Source organism: Micromys minutus (genome assembly GCF_963924665.1).
Source record: "Micromys minutus genome assembly, chromosome: 27".
NCBI lineage: Eukaryota > Metazoa > Chordata > Mammalia > Rodentia > Muridae > Micromys > Micromys minutus.
In genome coordinates this window covers 20,712,883-20,729,692 of record NC_137962.1, presented here as the reverse complement: position 1 = coordinate 20,729,692, position 16,810 = coordinate 20,712,883, and the positions used below count along the sequence as shown (strand labels likewise).

General features: G+C 48.6%; 1 long non-coding RNA gene and 1 pseudogene across 2 annotated transcripts in view; both read right to left on the bottom strand.

The window, feature by feature from the left end:
- Window positions 1-3,408: 3,408 nt before the first annotated feature.
- Window positions 3,409-16,810, bottom strand: part of LOC308438272 — a 24,976-nt gene continuing 11,574 nt past the window's right edge. Inside the window, exons 2-3 of the long non-coding RNA XR_013975588.1 lie at window positions 4,683-4,801; window positions 3,409-3,808 (exon numbers count right to left, since the gene is read on the bottom strand). This is a non-coding gene — a long non-coding RNA (uncharacterized lncRNA). The remainder of the gene's footprint in view (window positions 3,809-4,682; window positions 4,802-16,810) is intronic.
- LOC308438095 (small nuclear ribonucleoprotein E-like) lies at window positions 11,525-11,864 on the bottom strand (annotated as a pseudogene). Its single transcript has one exon. The product of its transcript is annotated as a small nuclear ribonucleoprotein E-like (transcript).

Here is a 16,810-nt window from a genome sequence, read left to right as displayed (position 1 = left end):
GCCATCCCTACGCCATCCCTACGCCACTCTTCTCATGGCCGTGGCCGATGCTCAGATTCTGTCTCTGTCTCTGCGTCAGAACCAGCATGGCTCTGTCCTCAGGCCGGCTTCCACGCTGGAGGAGACAGGCCACCGCCTCTAGGCTGGCTCTTTCTCTCAGGATAGTACAGAAAGAGGAGAATATTTCACTCCTACAGATCCAGCCCCAGTCTGGAGATACCTCCCTTGGGTTACAAATCAAATCCCAAACAAAAATAAATTGCTAGTGGTACCTGGGGCCACAGAGCGACCCCTGGACATAGAGGAGTCACCCAGACTGAACAGAGACCTGAGGAATCTTCTCAAAGAGACGAGCAGAGATTCGGAGGGTCAAGGTGCCTAATACTGAAAAGGGTTATTTTAGAAAGATGTCATAGCCTTTAATCCCTGCACTTGGGAGGCAGAGGCAGGCAGATACCTATAAGTTTGAGGCCAGCCTGGGCTACGTGGGGAGTTCTAACCCAGCCAGGGTACACAGTGGAGCTTCAAAAAGAAACTGGGGCCAGTGAGATGTTTAGCAGGTAAAGGTACCCATCACCAGGTAGCCTAGGTTGGACCCTCAGAACCAGTGAGATAGGTGTTCAGTAGGTAAAGGTGTGCATCACATGACCTGGTAGCCTAGGTTGGACCCCCAGAACCCACATGCTAGGAGAGAACTGACTCCCACAAGTTGTCCTCCGTACCACTGTGGCATGTGACACCTGTCAGCACACACACACACACAAATAATTGTAAAATAATTCGAAGGGAGGTATATTAGTCATGGCTCTCTAGAACAGAACTTATAGAATGAATATCTCTATACATATAGAAGAGGATTTATTAGAATCACTCACTGGCTGCAGTCCACCCAGTCCAACAAAAGTCCAAGAATCCAGCAGTTGCTCTGTCCTCGAGGCTGGATGTCCCAGCTGCTCTTTGGTTTACACTGGGATCCCAAAGAAGAGACTCCAATGCCAGCGAAGGAATGGATTTGTGAGCATGAAGTGTGGTCCAGACTAAAGGTGTGCCTCCCTGTCTCAAGACCCAGAGTATAGGCACGGAGTAGATCTTCCTACTTCAAACTAAGCAAAGATCTCTTGCTGGTCTGCCCTCCATGTGGAGATTTTAATTAATTCCAGGTATAGTCAAGTTGAGGATTAAGAATAGCCATCATGGGGGTGGAGGGAGGGAGGGCGGCAAAAGCTGTAGACAGAGGCGGGGTATTTTAGAAAGACATAGGGAAGACCTCCCTGTGTATGTATATATATATTCATGTGGATGTGAGATGGCACACACGTGTACACGTGGAAGCCAAGGGTCCAGTGTCTTCCATCACTCTCTACAATGAAGCTCCAATGTATGTGTGTGCGCACACGTATGTACACATACATGTATATTCTTTATTTTCTGTTTGAAATTTTGGAGGGGGGTTGTAGGGTAGGAGGAGGCAGGTTTTCTCTGTGTAGCCCTGGCTTGGCTGTCCTGGCACTCCCTAGGTTAGGCTGACCTTGAACTCACGGAGATCCGCTTGCCTCTGCCACCCTAACGCTGGAACTGTAGGTATGCGTCACCACACCCAGCTGTGCTATTCGAAACAGCACCTCTCACTGAACTTGGAGATCACTGGTTCAGCTAAACTGACTGGCTGTCTTCATTCCATAGCCAGGGGCTTACGGGGACTCTGGGTTTGCAGGAATGAGCCACCACACCCAGCTCTTACAGAAGACTGGGGATCAAGCTCAGCTTTTGAGGCAAGCATCTCTCTGCCTCAGTCGGTGGTTTGGGAGCACCAGTTTGGCGGCTAAACTACGAGAGTAACCGACATGAACACTTGAGGGAGAACCTGCAGGTGGAAGGAACAGCAAGTGAAAAACTTAAGGACAAGCCGGGCACTGGTGGCACACACCTTTAATCCCAACACATGGGAGGCAGAGTCTTAGTTGAGGTTTCTATTTCGGTAACAAAACACCATGACCGAAATGCAGGCTGGGGGCACACGCCTTTAATCCCAGTAATCAGGAGGCAGAGGCAGGCAGATCTCTGTGAGGCTGAGAGACCAGCCTGCTCTACAAATAGAGTTCCAGGACAGCCAGGACTCCACAGAAACCTCCTCCCCTCCAAAAAGAAGCCAGTTGGCTGTGGAAGCTGTTAAGGAGGCCGCAGAGGGGCATGGCTTACTAGTTTGCTCAGCCTGCTTTTTTCTAGAACACAGGACCACCTGCCCAGGCATGGCACCACCCACAATGCATTGGGCTCTCCCACACTGATCATTAACTGAGAAAATGCCTTACAGCTGGATCTCATAGAGGCATTTCCTCAACTGAGGTTCCTTCCTCTCTGCTGACTCTAGCTTGTGTCAAGTTGACACAAAAACAGCCAGTAAACCCAATCTCAACACACACACACACACACACACACACACACACACACACGTAAAAAGAAGGCAGGCAGGCAGGCAGGCAGGCTCTAGAAAAGGGTGGGCAGCTTCTGGAATCGAACGTGTACAGCTGCAGACATACATCTTGACATTTGGTGGGAATACATTAACACCTATTTTTCTACTCTGAAGCAACAGGAGGTTCATATTGTTTTTGAGACAGTCTTACAATGGGGCTGAATATGGCCTTGAACTATTAACCTTCTTTTGCCTCTGCCTCCCAAGCATTAATTAGTCCAGGGATGAGCCATCATTACCAGATGAAGGAATATTTTCCCCACAGGCAGGGTCGAACTGTAAAACCCTTGGGCCATTTTTAGGCTTAGAATGTTGCTTAATGTGCAAGACCTTGTATTTAATCTTCAGCACAGGAAAAAAAAAAAAAAAAAAAAGCACAAGTCCTTTCTAACCCTGATTTACCTCAGCCAGGTTTGGGGATCTTGTAAAGGCTCCTATGTGGAGAGTGCTTTGAGGCAGGGGCCTGTTTCCTACAGGAACTAAGTTCCCAAGAGCAGCTCAGTGTAACCTGCCACGCACCAAAGACCAAGGGGCCGACACGGGCTCACTCAGAACGTCCCTCAAAGAGGTTCCTGAACTCTGACCCTTTGTTCCGACTGCCGTGGACGTGCCAAGCAGCAGTAAGTGGCTCCCAAGGGTGGTTCCTGCTGGTTCGGGTAAAGGTCCCCTTATTTAATGCCAAGGACTATACAAAGTAAAAATTCCTCTGATCTCAAGCCTTAGCAAAGGGAGAGGAAGAGCTTAGGGTGGCGAACACGTGTGCGTGGTGGGAAGAGGCAGGAGACGTGCCCTGGATAACTGAATCGTTACAGTTCCTGAAAGTAACCCAAACCAGCACGACTCTTCCCTGGTGACAGGACATCTGAAAGGTTTGGGTCATCATTTTTTAATCGATATACTTGATTTATTTGTTTTTATACTTGTGTGGTGTGTGCGCACCATGGCACGTGGTATGTTCAGAACACAACTGAATGGCGGCTGTGTGGCAAGCACGTTTACCTGCTGAACCATCTGTCTTAGTCAGGGTCACCATTGCTGTGACAAAGACTGTGACCAAAAGCACTCTGGGCAGGACAGGGTTGATTTGGCTTTATATATTCTGAATCAGTCCATTAAGGGAAGTCAGTGAGCTCGGTCCAGGCAGGAACCTGGAGGCAGGAACTGTGGAGGAATGCTCCGCTTGATGGCTTCCCCAGAACTACCACTGGGCAGAGGCGGCAGCTCACACCTTTAGTCCATGCACTCGGGAGGTGGGCAGCCAGATTCCTGAGTTTGAGGGCAGCCTGGTCCACAGGATGAGTTCCAGGATAGTGAGGGTTACACAGAGAAAACCTGTCTCAAAACAAAACAAAGGGGAGAAAAAAAGGAAGAAAATGCCCTACAAGCCTGTCTACAGTCTTATAAAGGCATTTTCCTCAAGTGCTTTTTTCTCTGTTCTCAGATGACCAGCTCCTAACAAGCTGACACAGACTAGCCAACACCCCCGTCACTGGCCTGGTTAGTTCTTCAACATCTTCAACGGTTCTAGACTACTCTACCTTCTTAACTGTTACAGGATCTGTCCTAGGATTATCAGCTAATTTTCAGAGTGCAAACACTGAGACCTTGTCTGATGTGTTTATAAAGAGATAAAGAGAGGGAACATATGTTCTATGGGGGTGTGCTGAGGTGTGGGGGAGGGTGGTGCCTCCAGCGGACCCATGTTGAGGAATCCCTTCCCCCTGAGGGACCAGCCACAGGAATAGAGTTTATTCAGGACATGGTGAGGGGAGTTAAGAGGGTAGAGAGGCAGAAAGAGAGAGGGAGGGAGAAGAAGAAGAAGAAGAAGAGGAAAGAAGAAGAGGGGAAGGGCCGGGAGGAGAGGAGAGGAGACGGGCCATGAGCACACGGGGGGGGGGGGGAGAGGAAATGGGGGAGAGCAGAGGCAAGAAGGTAAGAGCAAGAGAGTGAGGAGGGGGCAAGTAGCCCCTTTTATAGTGTCAGGCACACCTAGCTGTTGCCAGGTAACTGTGAGGTGGAGCTTGGACAGACTGCTAACAGCATCTATAACCGCCTGCTCCAGGCAGCTTCTGTCAGTAAAAACCCCAGATGGAGATTCAGCTTAGCCTCTGAGTCCTGACTCGAGTGAAAGGTCTCAGGTTCAGTCCTCAGCATAGAGACTTGGTGATAAAGATTTTACCCATGGGGAGTTTCAGGCATGGCTTACCCGTTCTTGGCAGTTACAGTCCTTCCAGAGGACCTGGGTTCGGTTCCCATCACCCATGCCGGGCAGCTCGCAACCATCTGGAACGCCTGTGTCCTTGTGGCATATGGACACACACATCACTAAAAGGAAAAAAAAAATCCAGTAGTGGTTGAATCAGAAGATTGCTTCCTGTGCTTTAGTCATTAACAATCAAACCTCTGGGCTGGAGAGATGGCTCAGTGGTTAGAGCACTGACTGCTCTTCCAGAGGTCCTGAGTTCAATTCCCAGAAACCACATGGTGACTCACAACCATCTGTAATGGGATCCAATGCCCTTTTCTGATGTGTCTGAAGAAAGCTACAATGTACTTATATATAATAAATAAATCTTTTAAAAAAAGAATCAAACCTCATTCTGGCTTCTTACTGGTGTTTGCTCCAAACACAGTCACTTTTCTTGAATTGTGAAATGAGAAACAAGGCCACACACTGCCCACTGGACCAATGGACTTAGCTTTAGGTCCGTGTCTCAACTCTTGGGGGCCGAAGTTTCTTAAAGAATGAGTGTAGGTTGACGGCTAATGGCTGGAGGAATACTTGTGTTTTTTCTGGGAAGTCGGCAGTCACCAGGTCAGAACTTTTATGGTTCTTTTAGCTGTAACCTCCGAGGGTGTGCAGTTTAACATACAAATGATAATGAATTCCTAGGTCAGCTGTGGTCACTCCAGCCACCTGCAAGCAGCCTCCTGGGTTATTGTCTTAATTCCGTAAGGCTGTGTCTGAAAGCCTCTCTAGGTCCGTGGAGTTGAGGGCAGTATGGCCCTGGGCCTCATTCCTTGCAGATCTCTCCCAGTGACTTCCTTACTTCCTTCTGGATGATTCACTCACCTCATCTTTTCCACCTCCTCCTTCCCAGGCCCCTCCTCCTCCTTCCCAGGCCCCTCCTCCTCCTCCCCAGGCCCCTCCTCCTCCCCAGGCCCCTCCTCCTCCTTCCCAGGCCCCTCCTCCTCCTCCCCAGGCCCCTCCTTCTCCTTCCCAGGCCCCTCCTCCTCCTTCCCAGGCCCCTCAGAAGGCTGCAAGCCTGGGCCTCGTTCACAGGTCTATTCTCGGGGAGCTCAGAAGCTACAGATCACTCAACAGTGACGGGCAAAAATAAACTCTAGCCACTCTGGCCCCTGCAGGCACACACAACACACACTTGGCCGGAATACCAGCCTGTCTGCTGAGCTTACAGCTACTGTCTCTGAAAGGAAAAGAGGCTCACTGTTGCCCCAGGTTCCATTCCCCCAGGGCGGTCAGGTAACATCCAGTTTAAACTGGGCAGAGCTGCCAACTGAGACCCCCTTCTCCTGGAAGTCCGCACCCCTGCCAGACCGTTGCTCAGCCCTCCTTCCTGTAAGTCACACTGTATTTTGTCGGCTTTCTGTCCAAAAGCTTGTGTGACACGCTCTTTTCTACTGGGGCTCTGGGGTTTCTGAGGGAAATAGAAAAAGGTATTTTAACATGTCGTGTCCTCAAAGTCCCCATGTAGCCAAGGACAACCCTGGATTTCTGATCCTCCCACCTCCCACTCCCAGTGTTGGGATTACAGGTGTGTACCAACACACCCAGTTTATGGATGAACCCTGGGGTTTAGGATGAACCCAGGACTTCCAACATGCTAGTCAAACACTACCAAGCCCTACAAAAGATATTTTTAGAGAGCAGATATGAACCGCCAGTCTCCTTTATTCCAAGTTTGATCAGTAGACAAATCTTTTTTAAGCAATACCTAAATTAAGTGAGACCTAGTCAGTTAAATCCAAAGAAAAGGCATAAAGTTATCACTAGTACTTCCGGTCACTTTAAAGCTAAAACTTCCGGCTAGTCAGAAGTGGGTTTTAGGAATTTAAATTACACTTTTGTTTACATTAACACCAGAGGGTCACAGGGAGCCATTTCTCTTCATCTGTGAGCAGAACAGAGCAGAGCAGGTCAGAGTTCACAGAGTGATGGGCTCAGGGTTGAGAACCTCAAGTTCTGTGTCCGGAGCCAAGTGCAACAAAACCCCTTCCCCCATGACAGCGCGTCTCCTCTGCACCAGACACTGCTGGCCATACGGCGGGGAGAGACTGGCTCCCGTCGTCCAACAATTGCCCCCTTCATGCAGCAGGACCAAGCAGAGAGGACACTGAAGCCACAGGTACTGTGTCAGACACAGCACAGTCCCGCAGCTACAAGGTTTGTGAGCCACCACATGGGTGCTGGGAACTGAATCCAGGTCCTTTACAAAGGCAGACAGCGTGCTCTTAACTACTGACTCATTTCTCCGGCCCCTGAATGTGTCCAAGCAGAGGCACGAAGGAGGGGTACTTATCCAGGGCTGGGAGGCCAGGGGAGGCTTCCAGAAGGATGTGAGCCAAGGTTATATCAGAAGGATTCAAGCCAAGGCTGTCCAGGAGTTAACTACGGAGGGAAGGTCACAAAGCCAAAGCCAAAGGCAGAGGCACAGGGCGGTGGGAAATAGTCAGGTTTGCTGTAGAAACATCACCAGGAACAGGTGTTCAGGAAGATGGTGAGTTTCTTTTTTATGTATCTATATGGGATCTGAGGTTGGCAGGCAAATAGGAGATGACATAGGAGAAGTCTGGGCAACCCAACTATGGGACTGGATCTCAAAGTGACTTTCCTCCAAGAGAATTAAATAGTGCATTGATTACTCGTAATAACAATGCTATACAGGGCTGAAGAGATGGCTCAGTGGTTAGAGCACTGACTGCCCTTCCAGAGGTCCTGAGTGCAATTCCCAGAAACCACCACATGGTGGCTCACAAACCCTGGAACTGCGGCTCCAGAGGCTCTGGTGCCCTCTTCTGGCTTCCGCAGGTAACTGGGCATACACATGGTGCACAGACAAGCAGACAAATACTACCTACACACAACACAACACACACATCGGTTCGTCCCCTTCCCCCTCAAAGAAAGTACAAGCAAACCTTAGTGGGGACGGAAGGAGCTCAGTGAGTGAAATGCTTGCTTTGTAAGCATTAGTATCGGGGGTTCGTCCCTAGACCCCACATTATGATGCTGGCGCAGTGGCACGTGCTTGCAGATCGGTTGCAGATCCGGTACCCGGGAGGCGGAGAGAGCCCACTGGCCGGCCAGCCCAGCCTACTTTGTGAGGTCCCATCTCAGAAAACAAGAAGGGAACTCAAGTGAGCTGCAGCCAAGATAGAAGTAACTGAGATGGGGACAAACCTGAATGTGCCCTACTGGGGTACAAACTGGGTTCCCGAAGCTAAGAGAGCGCTTTGAGACAGACCCCAGCGCTAAGGAGGAGACTCTGGGGGGTCTGGCAGACGCACTCAAGCTGACAAAAGTATTTGGTTCTTCGAGAAAAGCCTTGAGATGACTCTCAAGCTGCTGTCTAAGGCCCGAAAGCATTGGGAAAGGTACAGTTACCATCGGACACCGAGAGGGACCCAAGGAGTCCTCTCAAAATGACCCTGGATTCTCAGATGCTTCAGAAGCCGTGCAGAGTCTCACACTCTTTTCTGGTACCAAAGCAGGGACGGCATGTCACAGGACTTCGGGCTCCCTAGAGTAGGCTCTTAATGTTTTCCCAACTTCCTTTTTGGGACAGGGGCCTTTGGAGTTTATGTCTATCACTGCACGTTAATAATAAAGCTTGCGTTCGTAGAAACCAAAACGACTGCTTTAAAAGAAACAACAGGGCTGTAGAGATGGGTAACTTGAGGTTGGACTTGTTTGGTTTCCTGAGAACTTTAGTTTATGGGACACAGATTGGTTTCATGAACTGGGTCAGTTGATATTTCAATAAATTATTCAATATCTATTTTTTTAAAAGGTACTTTCACATGCTCAACTGTAACCCCAAAGACAGAGCAAACAGGAAAGAGGGGGCTGTTTACTTCCAAACCTGCTCCCAGGGATAAACATCCTCAGCAGGGTTGGGCCAGCTGGGGAGCAGGAATTCAAACCACCACAGATGGCTTTTGAGGAGAGACCCCTGGGGTTGTTCTCTGGCTTCCATACACACATGAACACAATATGTTCATGCACACATACATTCATGGGCACACGCGCGCGCACATACACACACACACACACACACACACACACACACACACACACACGCTTTACACATAATTAGAAAATAAATAAGACTTTATGAAAGCACACAGGGACCATGCTTTTTCCTTGTATATTCTTGCAGGGTTTCTCTGTGTAGCTCTAGGTGGTCTCAAACTCCTAAGTAGACCAGGCTGGCATCAAACTCACAGAGATCTGCCTCCCTCTGTCTCCTGCGTGCTGGGATTAAAGGCCTGCACCACTGTGACTGGCAGAATTTCACTCCTGAGTCAGGGCGGGGATTTTCAACCTGTGGGTTGGGATCCCTCTGGAGGTCCAACAACCCTTTCACAAGGACTGCCTAAGACCATCGGAAAACACGGATATTTACATCACAACTCATAACGATATGAAGTAGCAACAAAAATACTTTTACATCTGGCATCACCACAGCGTGAGGAAGTGTATTAAAGGGCCATGGATCTAGGGGGTTTGCACGGAGACAGGAAATGTGCTTGGTTTTTATTCTAACACTGGGTGACCTTTCCCCATCGGCTAGGATACGACCTCACAGTCTTAGTTATTAGTCTAGTCTAAAAGAACTGGTGCCCAGGAATCGAAGAAGGAGGTGGGGGTCGCAGATCCAGCCCTTCGAGTTCCCAGAATGCAGCGGGGTCTGTTGTGTAAACAAAGATTTGAACGGGGATTCAAATATGTGCCCAAAAGTCTTAGGAGGTAAGAAAGAAGGTTTGAGTTCTTTGCCCTAAACACAAGTTTTATACTGTTGGACGGAAAAGACTCATGTTTGGCATCACTGTCAGCCATGCAAGCTGCTGAGGGTGAACAAAGGTTGTGTCGAATCACTGTTCCTATAGCAACGACGATGTCCTAACATCAGATGACAATTAGAATGATTCAATTAGTGATCCATGTACGTTCCTTACAGGTCAGATAGGATAGTGCATGCCCTCAATTCCAGCACTTGGGAGGCAGAGGCAGGCTCTGTGAGTTCAAGACCAGCCTGGTCTATATAGAGCAATCCAGAACTGCCAGGCCTACAGGGAGAGACCCTGTCTCAAAAAAAAAGTGTGTTACTTTGACATAGAACATAAAGATGCAGCTTGCCCTGATGGTTTTCGGTTTTGCTTTGGTTCAAAGCCTAAGTATGCTTCCTCCCCCCACTTTATTTTTTGTCTTATAAGACAGGGTTTCTCTCTGTAGCCCTGGCTGCCCTGGAACTCACTCTGTAGACCAGGCTAGCCTCCAACTCATAGAGATGCCTCTGCCTCCCTAGTGCTGGAATTAAAGGGGTGTGCCACCATGCCCAGCTCCAAGTACACTTCTTAACTCCCTTCTGGATGGCGTCTTTTCTCCTAAAGTCCCTTCCCTGCAGCCTAGCCACCCTCACATGGCTGCTGCTCTCTGGGCTGCACTGTTAGCTGCATTGCTTTCAGTCTTGCCTTCCCTTTCAGCCGTGAGGTTTATAGTTGCTTGCCCTGTGGGTGGGGTAGAAGTTCCCTTTAAACTCCATGCTTGCTTCTGCTTGTGACTGTTGTTAAATTACTTTATTTTTGGTTTGATTTTAGAGACAGGGTTTCTCTGTGTAACCCTAGCTGTCCTGGAACTCACTCGGGCTGGCCTGGAACTCATAGACCCTGTCTCCCGGGTGCTGGCATTAAAAGCACATACCAACACTGCCTGGGTGCAATTTATTTTACTAACAAAACTAAGAACCCCACAAAGGGACCCCAGTTTCCCAGGTATCCTGTGATGGCTCTGCTGGGGTGCCCCAAGATCTCTATTATCATGAACAACTCAGATGAATGAGATGAGACAGAGCTACAGAGTTAGGAGCTGGCTCCCCATTTCTGCCTTCTCTATTGACTTCAACAGAGTTAAACAATAACAAGGCCCCCGGCTCCCTGTTCAGCTTCCAGACTTGCCTCCGCAGTCTTGGCATTTGTATTTCTCAGGTAAACTTAGATTTATGTTTCTATTGTTCAAAACCAGCAGACCATAAACACCTGCAGAGAACCAGGTGGACTTAGTTTGGGAAAAAACCAATGCTTTCTGAAACTGGCCTGGCATGACGTTAAAAACTTGTAACAATGTGATTATGCTGAGCCTAGTCGCAAAAAAAATTTGCTTCTGTTAAGCCCTGCTTGGTCCAAAGGTCATGAAAGACCTGTAAGATTTTTGCTCACTCCAGATCCCGAGGAGAGCAAGTGGCCCAGCCAGCTGTTAATTAACATTTTTGCCTTGCACATTGCACATTGCAGTCCCTGTGAGTGTCTGGATCTCAACTCTGACACAATACACCTGGAAACAGATTCTCTCTGCAAAACATACTGCCTTGGCAGATTCTTTTTCAAAAAGATTTGCTTTCCTTTTCTTTTTCGTTCCTTCCCCCCCACTCAAACAGGTTCGGCTGGGTAGTGTGGCACACACATTTAATCCCAGCACCAATGAGGCAGAGGCAGGTGGATCTCTTGGAGGCCAGCCTGGTCTACAGAATGAGTTCCAGGCCAGCTGGGGCTCTGCAGAGAAACCCTGATTCAAAACAAAAGATTTGTGTTTGTGCATATATCTATATACCCACATGTAAGTACATACATGTGTTATGTATGTTTATATACAATATGTACATGTGTAAGAGGATCTTCTTCCCTTTAAGGGTGGAAATTATTTTTCTTTACCGTAACAAAACCCATCTCACAACATTTATTGTCACCTAAGGACAGTGTTTCAAGTAGAACAAGATGAGTAAATGTAGCGCCCAGCAGAGGACACCTTTAAAAGCACTGAACTGCCTTCCCAGCTTCTCCTGTTTTTGGCCATTGCCAGTTGGAAACACTCTGGAGCAGGGCACTATCTCCTGTTAGCATGATCAGACCCAGTTGTTCTCTTTGTTTTAGAATGACTCTCCTCCACCTCATCTAATTCGAGGTTCGTGTACTCATCAAAGCGAGTAACACAACCCTCTCTCCGCATACTCACTGGCTCACACAGCCACACCTGAGTGGGAGATCTAATTTGCTAGTATCTGAAGATAAGTTTAATGGGCTGCACCAACACCTTCCCTACCCTCTGGCCCTGGCCCAAGTACACCAAGGTGGAAGTCACAAAGACCATAGGAGTAGGAAGGTCGCCTCAGAAAGTGACTTCATGGAAACTCATCATATTCCTTGTTTACAGATGTTCTATGGCAGGAAATGCCTGCTGATCATAAAGCCCGCTCTCTGTAACTTGGCCAAAGTATCTACCTGACTACAGTATCTCCAGATGATAACATTTTGCTGCTTCGTGGGGTGACCTGACAGCAATCTCCTTATCACTGGTGGGGGGGGGGAGTCATTAAAAGCCTTTGAGTCTAATCAGATCCATAACTCAGCTGCAGCTAATCCAAAGGCAGGTCAGTTCCCTGCCCTGCTCTGTTCCTCTGAGCGGCAGCCTGGGCCAGCGTGGGTTTAGTCTAAGAAAATCTACCGGTCAGGATGTGTAAGGATGCTTGTCTCAGAGCTATGACCTTAAAACAGCTCGAAAGCTGATAAATGGTCCACATTGGAGGTGCTGCTCACATACCCGTGTGTGTGTGTGTGTGTGTGTGTGCGTGTGTGTGTGAGAGAGAGACAGACGAACACACATAGAGACAGACAGACAGAGACCGAGGGAAGGAGGGAGGGGCCCCGTCTGTGTGACCTATGTGTGTGTGCACAGGCGCAGAATGGAGGAGGGTGTGTGTGTCCTGCTCTATAGCCCTCCTGCCTCATTTCCTTGAGACGGTTCCTCACTGACTGCAGGTTGGCTGACAAACAGCAAGCGTGAGATTCTTGTCCCTAAAGCCCCCAGGACGGGTCACAGGCCTGCTGTTTACACGGGTGCTGCGGACCTACTGGGTTCACTGCCCATACTCACAGCAAGCCTGAACCCACTTTGTTCAATCCTTGCGTAGAAACGCCTCCGGACACTGAGCAGTACGGTTCACTAACAGCTCCTCCGTGTCCCTGTATCCTAGACTCTAGCTGGCCTGCAGTTGCTCCTCGGTTCTCCCTGCAGTGAGCTGAGGGAATTTTAAAGTGTCATTTTAGAAAACTCGAAGCCACACCGTGTCGGTTGATGTCAAGGTGATACATGATTGGACAGGACAGAGTGGGGAAGGGACAGGGTTCTGGTAAGGCAGGAGAGGAGAAGGCGGGAGATTCGAGAGGAGGCAACACGGAAGCCGACGTGGATGTTTCTCTCAGTGCATCTCTGTATGGATAAAGGTTGTTATGAATATTTTATAAGTGATGGAATGGTACGGAAAATCATATCATACCGATTGGATCAGAGTAGTTTGGTGCGTTCTTTGATGTGGCGGCTCAATTGATTTCAAAGAGGGCTTAATGGCAGAACACACAAAGCCCGCCAAGGAATTGGGATGTGTGTGCAAGGCTTGGCAACAACACACCAAGGGAAAGTGAGTGAAAACAACGCGCTGGGGCGGCCGTGGACCACCCGGGACAGAAGCAGCCGGGGCGGGCAGAAGGGCTTGCAGATTGTATGGCAGAGTAGCAGCCGGGTCCGCATATGCCATGTGGCCCTAGGGGTGCGAGCACCAGCGCGGGATAAGAGGTTACCCTATGTAATATTTACCACAACACACCAGCCTACATGAACCAAGGCCACTGCCTCCCAGCCTGACTGCCTCTGCTGAGGAGGGAGGCTTTTCCATTCATTTTCTGCCTGTTCAAATGCAAACAAGCAAGTAAACCAATAGGTAAACAGAGCAAGGAGCTTGCTTACAGTTTCAGAGGTTTAGTCCACTATCATCATGGTGGGAAGCATGGAAGTATGCAGGCAGACATGGTGCTGGAGGAGACAAGGCAGCCAGGAACAGACTATCTTCCACACTGGGCACAGCCTGAGTGTACAAGGCCTCAAAGACCTCATGCACACTGACACCCTCCAACAAGGCCACACCTCCTCCAACAAGACCACACCTCCTCCAACAAGACCACACCTCCTCCAACAAGGCCACACCTCCTCCAAAAAGACCACTCCCCGACAAGGCCACACCTCCTCCAAAAAGACCACTCCCCGACAAGGCCACACCTCCTCCAACAAGACCACTCCCCGACAAGGCCACACCTCCTCCACTCCGTATGGCCAAGCATTCAAACACATGGATCTATGGGGGTGGGGGTAAACTTATTCAAACTACCACATCAGTGTTATTTAAAATGTAAGGTGATAATACAATATCAAAAAACTTACACACAGTTAAGGAGAACACGATCAGCAGCAAATCACTCGGAGGAAACAAAAGTGCCACGCTCAGTGGCACTGGGCTGTGACCCCAGCATTCAGGAGGCTGAGGCAAAAGCGCTGCTTCTAGGTCACAGCAAGCCTGGGGTTTGTACTGAAGTCCTGTGTAGAAAACAGAAACCAGCAGATGGAGAGATGGCTCAGCAGTTAAAGTGTACGTGTTGTTCTTGCAGGGGACGGTTCCTAGAATCCACAAACAGCTCACAACCACCTTAATTCCAGTTCCAGGTGCTCTAGCGCCCTCTCCTGACATCCACAGGCACCAGGCACACGGGCAGGCAAAACACATCTTTTAATATGGACAGCGAGGTGCACACCTTTAATTCCAGCAATCCGGTACTCAGGAGGCAGAGGCAGGCAGATCTCAAAGGCCAACCTAGTCTACAGAGTGAATTCCAGGACAGCCAGGAGCTACACAGTGAAACCCTGTTTTGAAAAACCAAAATAGATAGATAAATGGATGGATGGATGGATGGATAGATATAAATAGAACCAGATTAAACAAATTTAAAATTATTTTTTCTAAGTTTTCCCATTCTTTTCTTTCTCGTCAGGGTTTCATGTAGCACTGGCTAGCCTCAAACTCTGTGCCCACCTGCTTCCACTTTGGAGGTTAGGGGTTACAGGTTTGCATCATCTGTCGGGCTTGTGTTTAACTCTGGGTCAGAGAGCCACTGATGGTCGAGGCTGGAGAGATGACTCAGTGGTTAGAGCACTGACTGCTCTTCCAGAGGTCCTGAGTTCAAATCCCAGCAACCACATGGTGACTCACAACTATCTGTAATGAGACCTGATGCCCTCTTCTGGTGTGTCTGAAGACAGCTACTGTGTGTATAATAAATATTGTGAGGGAGGGAGACACTGAGGGAGGCTTCCTGGGATGCCAACAGATTTTCATGTTCCTGGTGAGAGGCAGAGAGGGCCATGGTGACTGGGGCCAAGAGCTGACAATTAACTCCTGCTGAAAGCAGCAAGGGAAAAAAATCTTAGTTACTTGGGTTCTTTTTTTTTTTTTTTTTTTTTGACTCAGGGACCCCTCAGTGGCCAGGGCAGAGACTCAGAGTTAACTCTTCGTGAGTCAGGGAGGAAAAGGAAAAGGAGAGGATAATTGATTACATGGTTTTAAGGCTTAAAGAGTTACAGGGGAACTGTTTCCGTGCCTTTCCATTAAGAATAGTACCTGACTAAACATTTATTGTCTGTTTTCTAGCAACCCCATGGTGGCTCACAACCATCTGTAATGGAATCTGACGCCTTCTTCTGGTGTGTCTGAAAATAGCAACTATATATATATATATATATATATATATATATATATATATATAATAGATCTTTAAAAAATATATAAATTTCTTAAAATTTTTTAGTTTATTATTTGCTCTTATCTTAAGCATGAAGTCACACTCTGCAACACCAGCTCTGCTTTTTGGTGCCTGACGGGGGATCCCCTTGTGTAGTTCAGGCTGGTCTAGATCTCTGCCATGTACAACAGTGTGCTGTCTGGTTCTGTGTCAACTTGACACAAGCTGGAGTTATCACAGGGAAAGGAGCCTCAGTTGAGGAAATGCCTCCATGAGATCCAGCTGTAAGACATTTTCTCAACTAGTGATCAAGGGGGGGTGGGCCCCGCCCCGCCCATTGTGGGTGGAGCCATCCCTGGGCTGGTAGACCTGGATTCTATAAGAAAGCAGGCTGAACAAGCCAGGGGAAGCAAGCCAGTAAGTGACATCCCTCCATGGCCTCTGCATCAGCTCCTGCTTCCTGACCTGCTTGAGTTCCAGTCCTGACTTCCTTTGGTGATGAACAGCAGTGTGGAAGTGTAAGCTGAATAAACCCTTTCCTCCCCAGCTTGCTCCTTGGTCGTGATGGTTTGTGTAGGAACAGAAACCCCGATGAAGACAGGCTGTGATCCCAGGAACTGGGAGGGTGGCACCGGAAGACCATGAGCTCCTGCCAGCCTGGCTAGATATAAAAATCATATTCTGGGGCAGCTGGAGAGATGGCTCAGTGTCTAAGAGTACTGGCTTTTTGTGTAGACTACCTGGGTTTTGTTCCCAACATCCACACGGTAGTGATTTGTATCTACCATTACAGAGGATTGGATGCCCTGCTCTGACCTCTGTGGGCACTAGGCACACATGTACACACACACACACACACACACACACACACACACATACATGTAGACAAAATACCCAGGAATAAGCTAGTAGAAAGGCAACCATGAAAATGAGCACACATGTTATTTCTTCTTAGCTGTTTTGAGGGAAAGAACATAGAAGCCTCTGTTCATTAATCCAGGAAAACAAAGCCTCCAGTGTGTGTGTGTGCGCGTGCGTGTGTGTGTGTGTGTGTGTGTGCGTGTGCGTGTGTGTGCACATGAGCTCATGCATGTGTATGCTTGAGACAAGATCTTACTATGTAACCCTTGATGTTTCAGAACTTGCTACGTCGACCATGTTGACATGATCTGCTTGCCTCTGCTCTCTGAGCCCTGGGGATAAAGGTGTGAGTCACCACACCTGGCCTATTCTCACCAGTTTTCATGAGCAGCAGATGTGGAATGTAGAATCTTATTTGAATGAAGAGCCAAGACTACAGATAAGCGTTCTGCTTAGACAAAAGCAAAAAGTTATTTTTCCAGTGGAAGTACGGTAATGATGTGACCTTAGGAGTCCAGTTTATACATTGTTAAAGGCTCACTAAAAGCCTCTCTGAACTCTTGACATCTGTATCAGGGGCTCATAGGAGCTAGTCCTCATCTGCTTGCA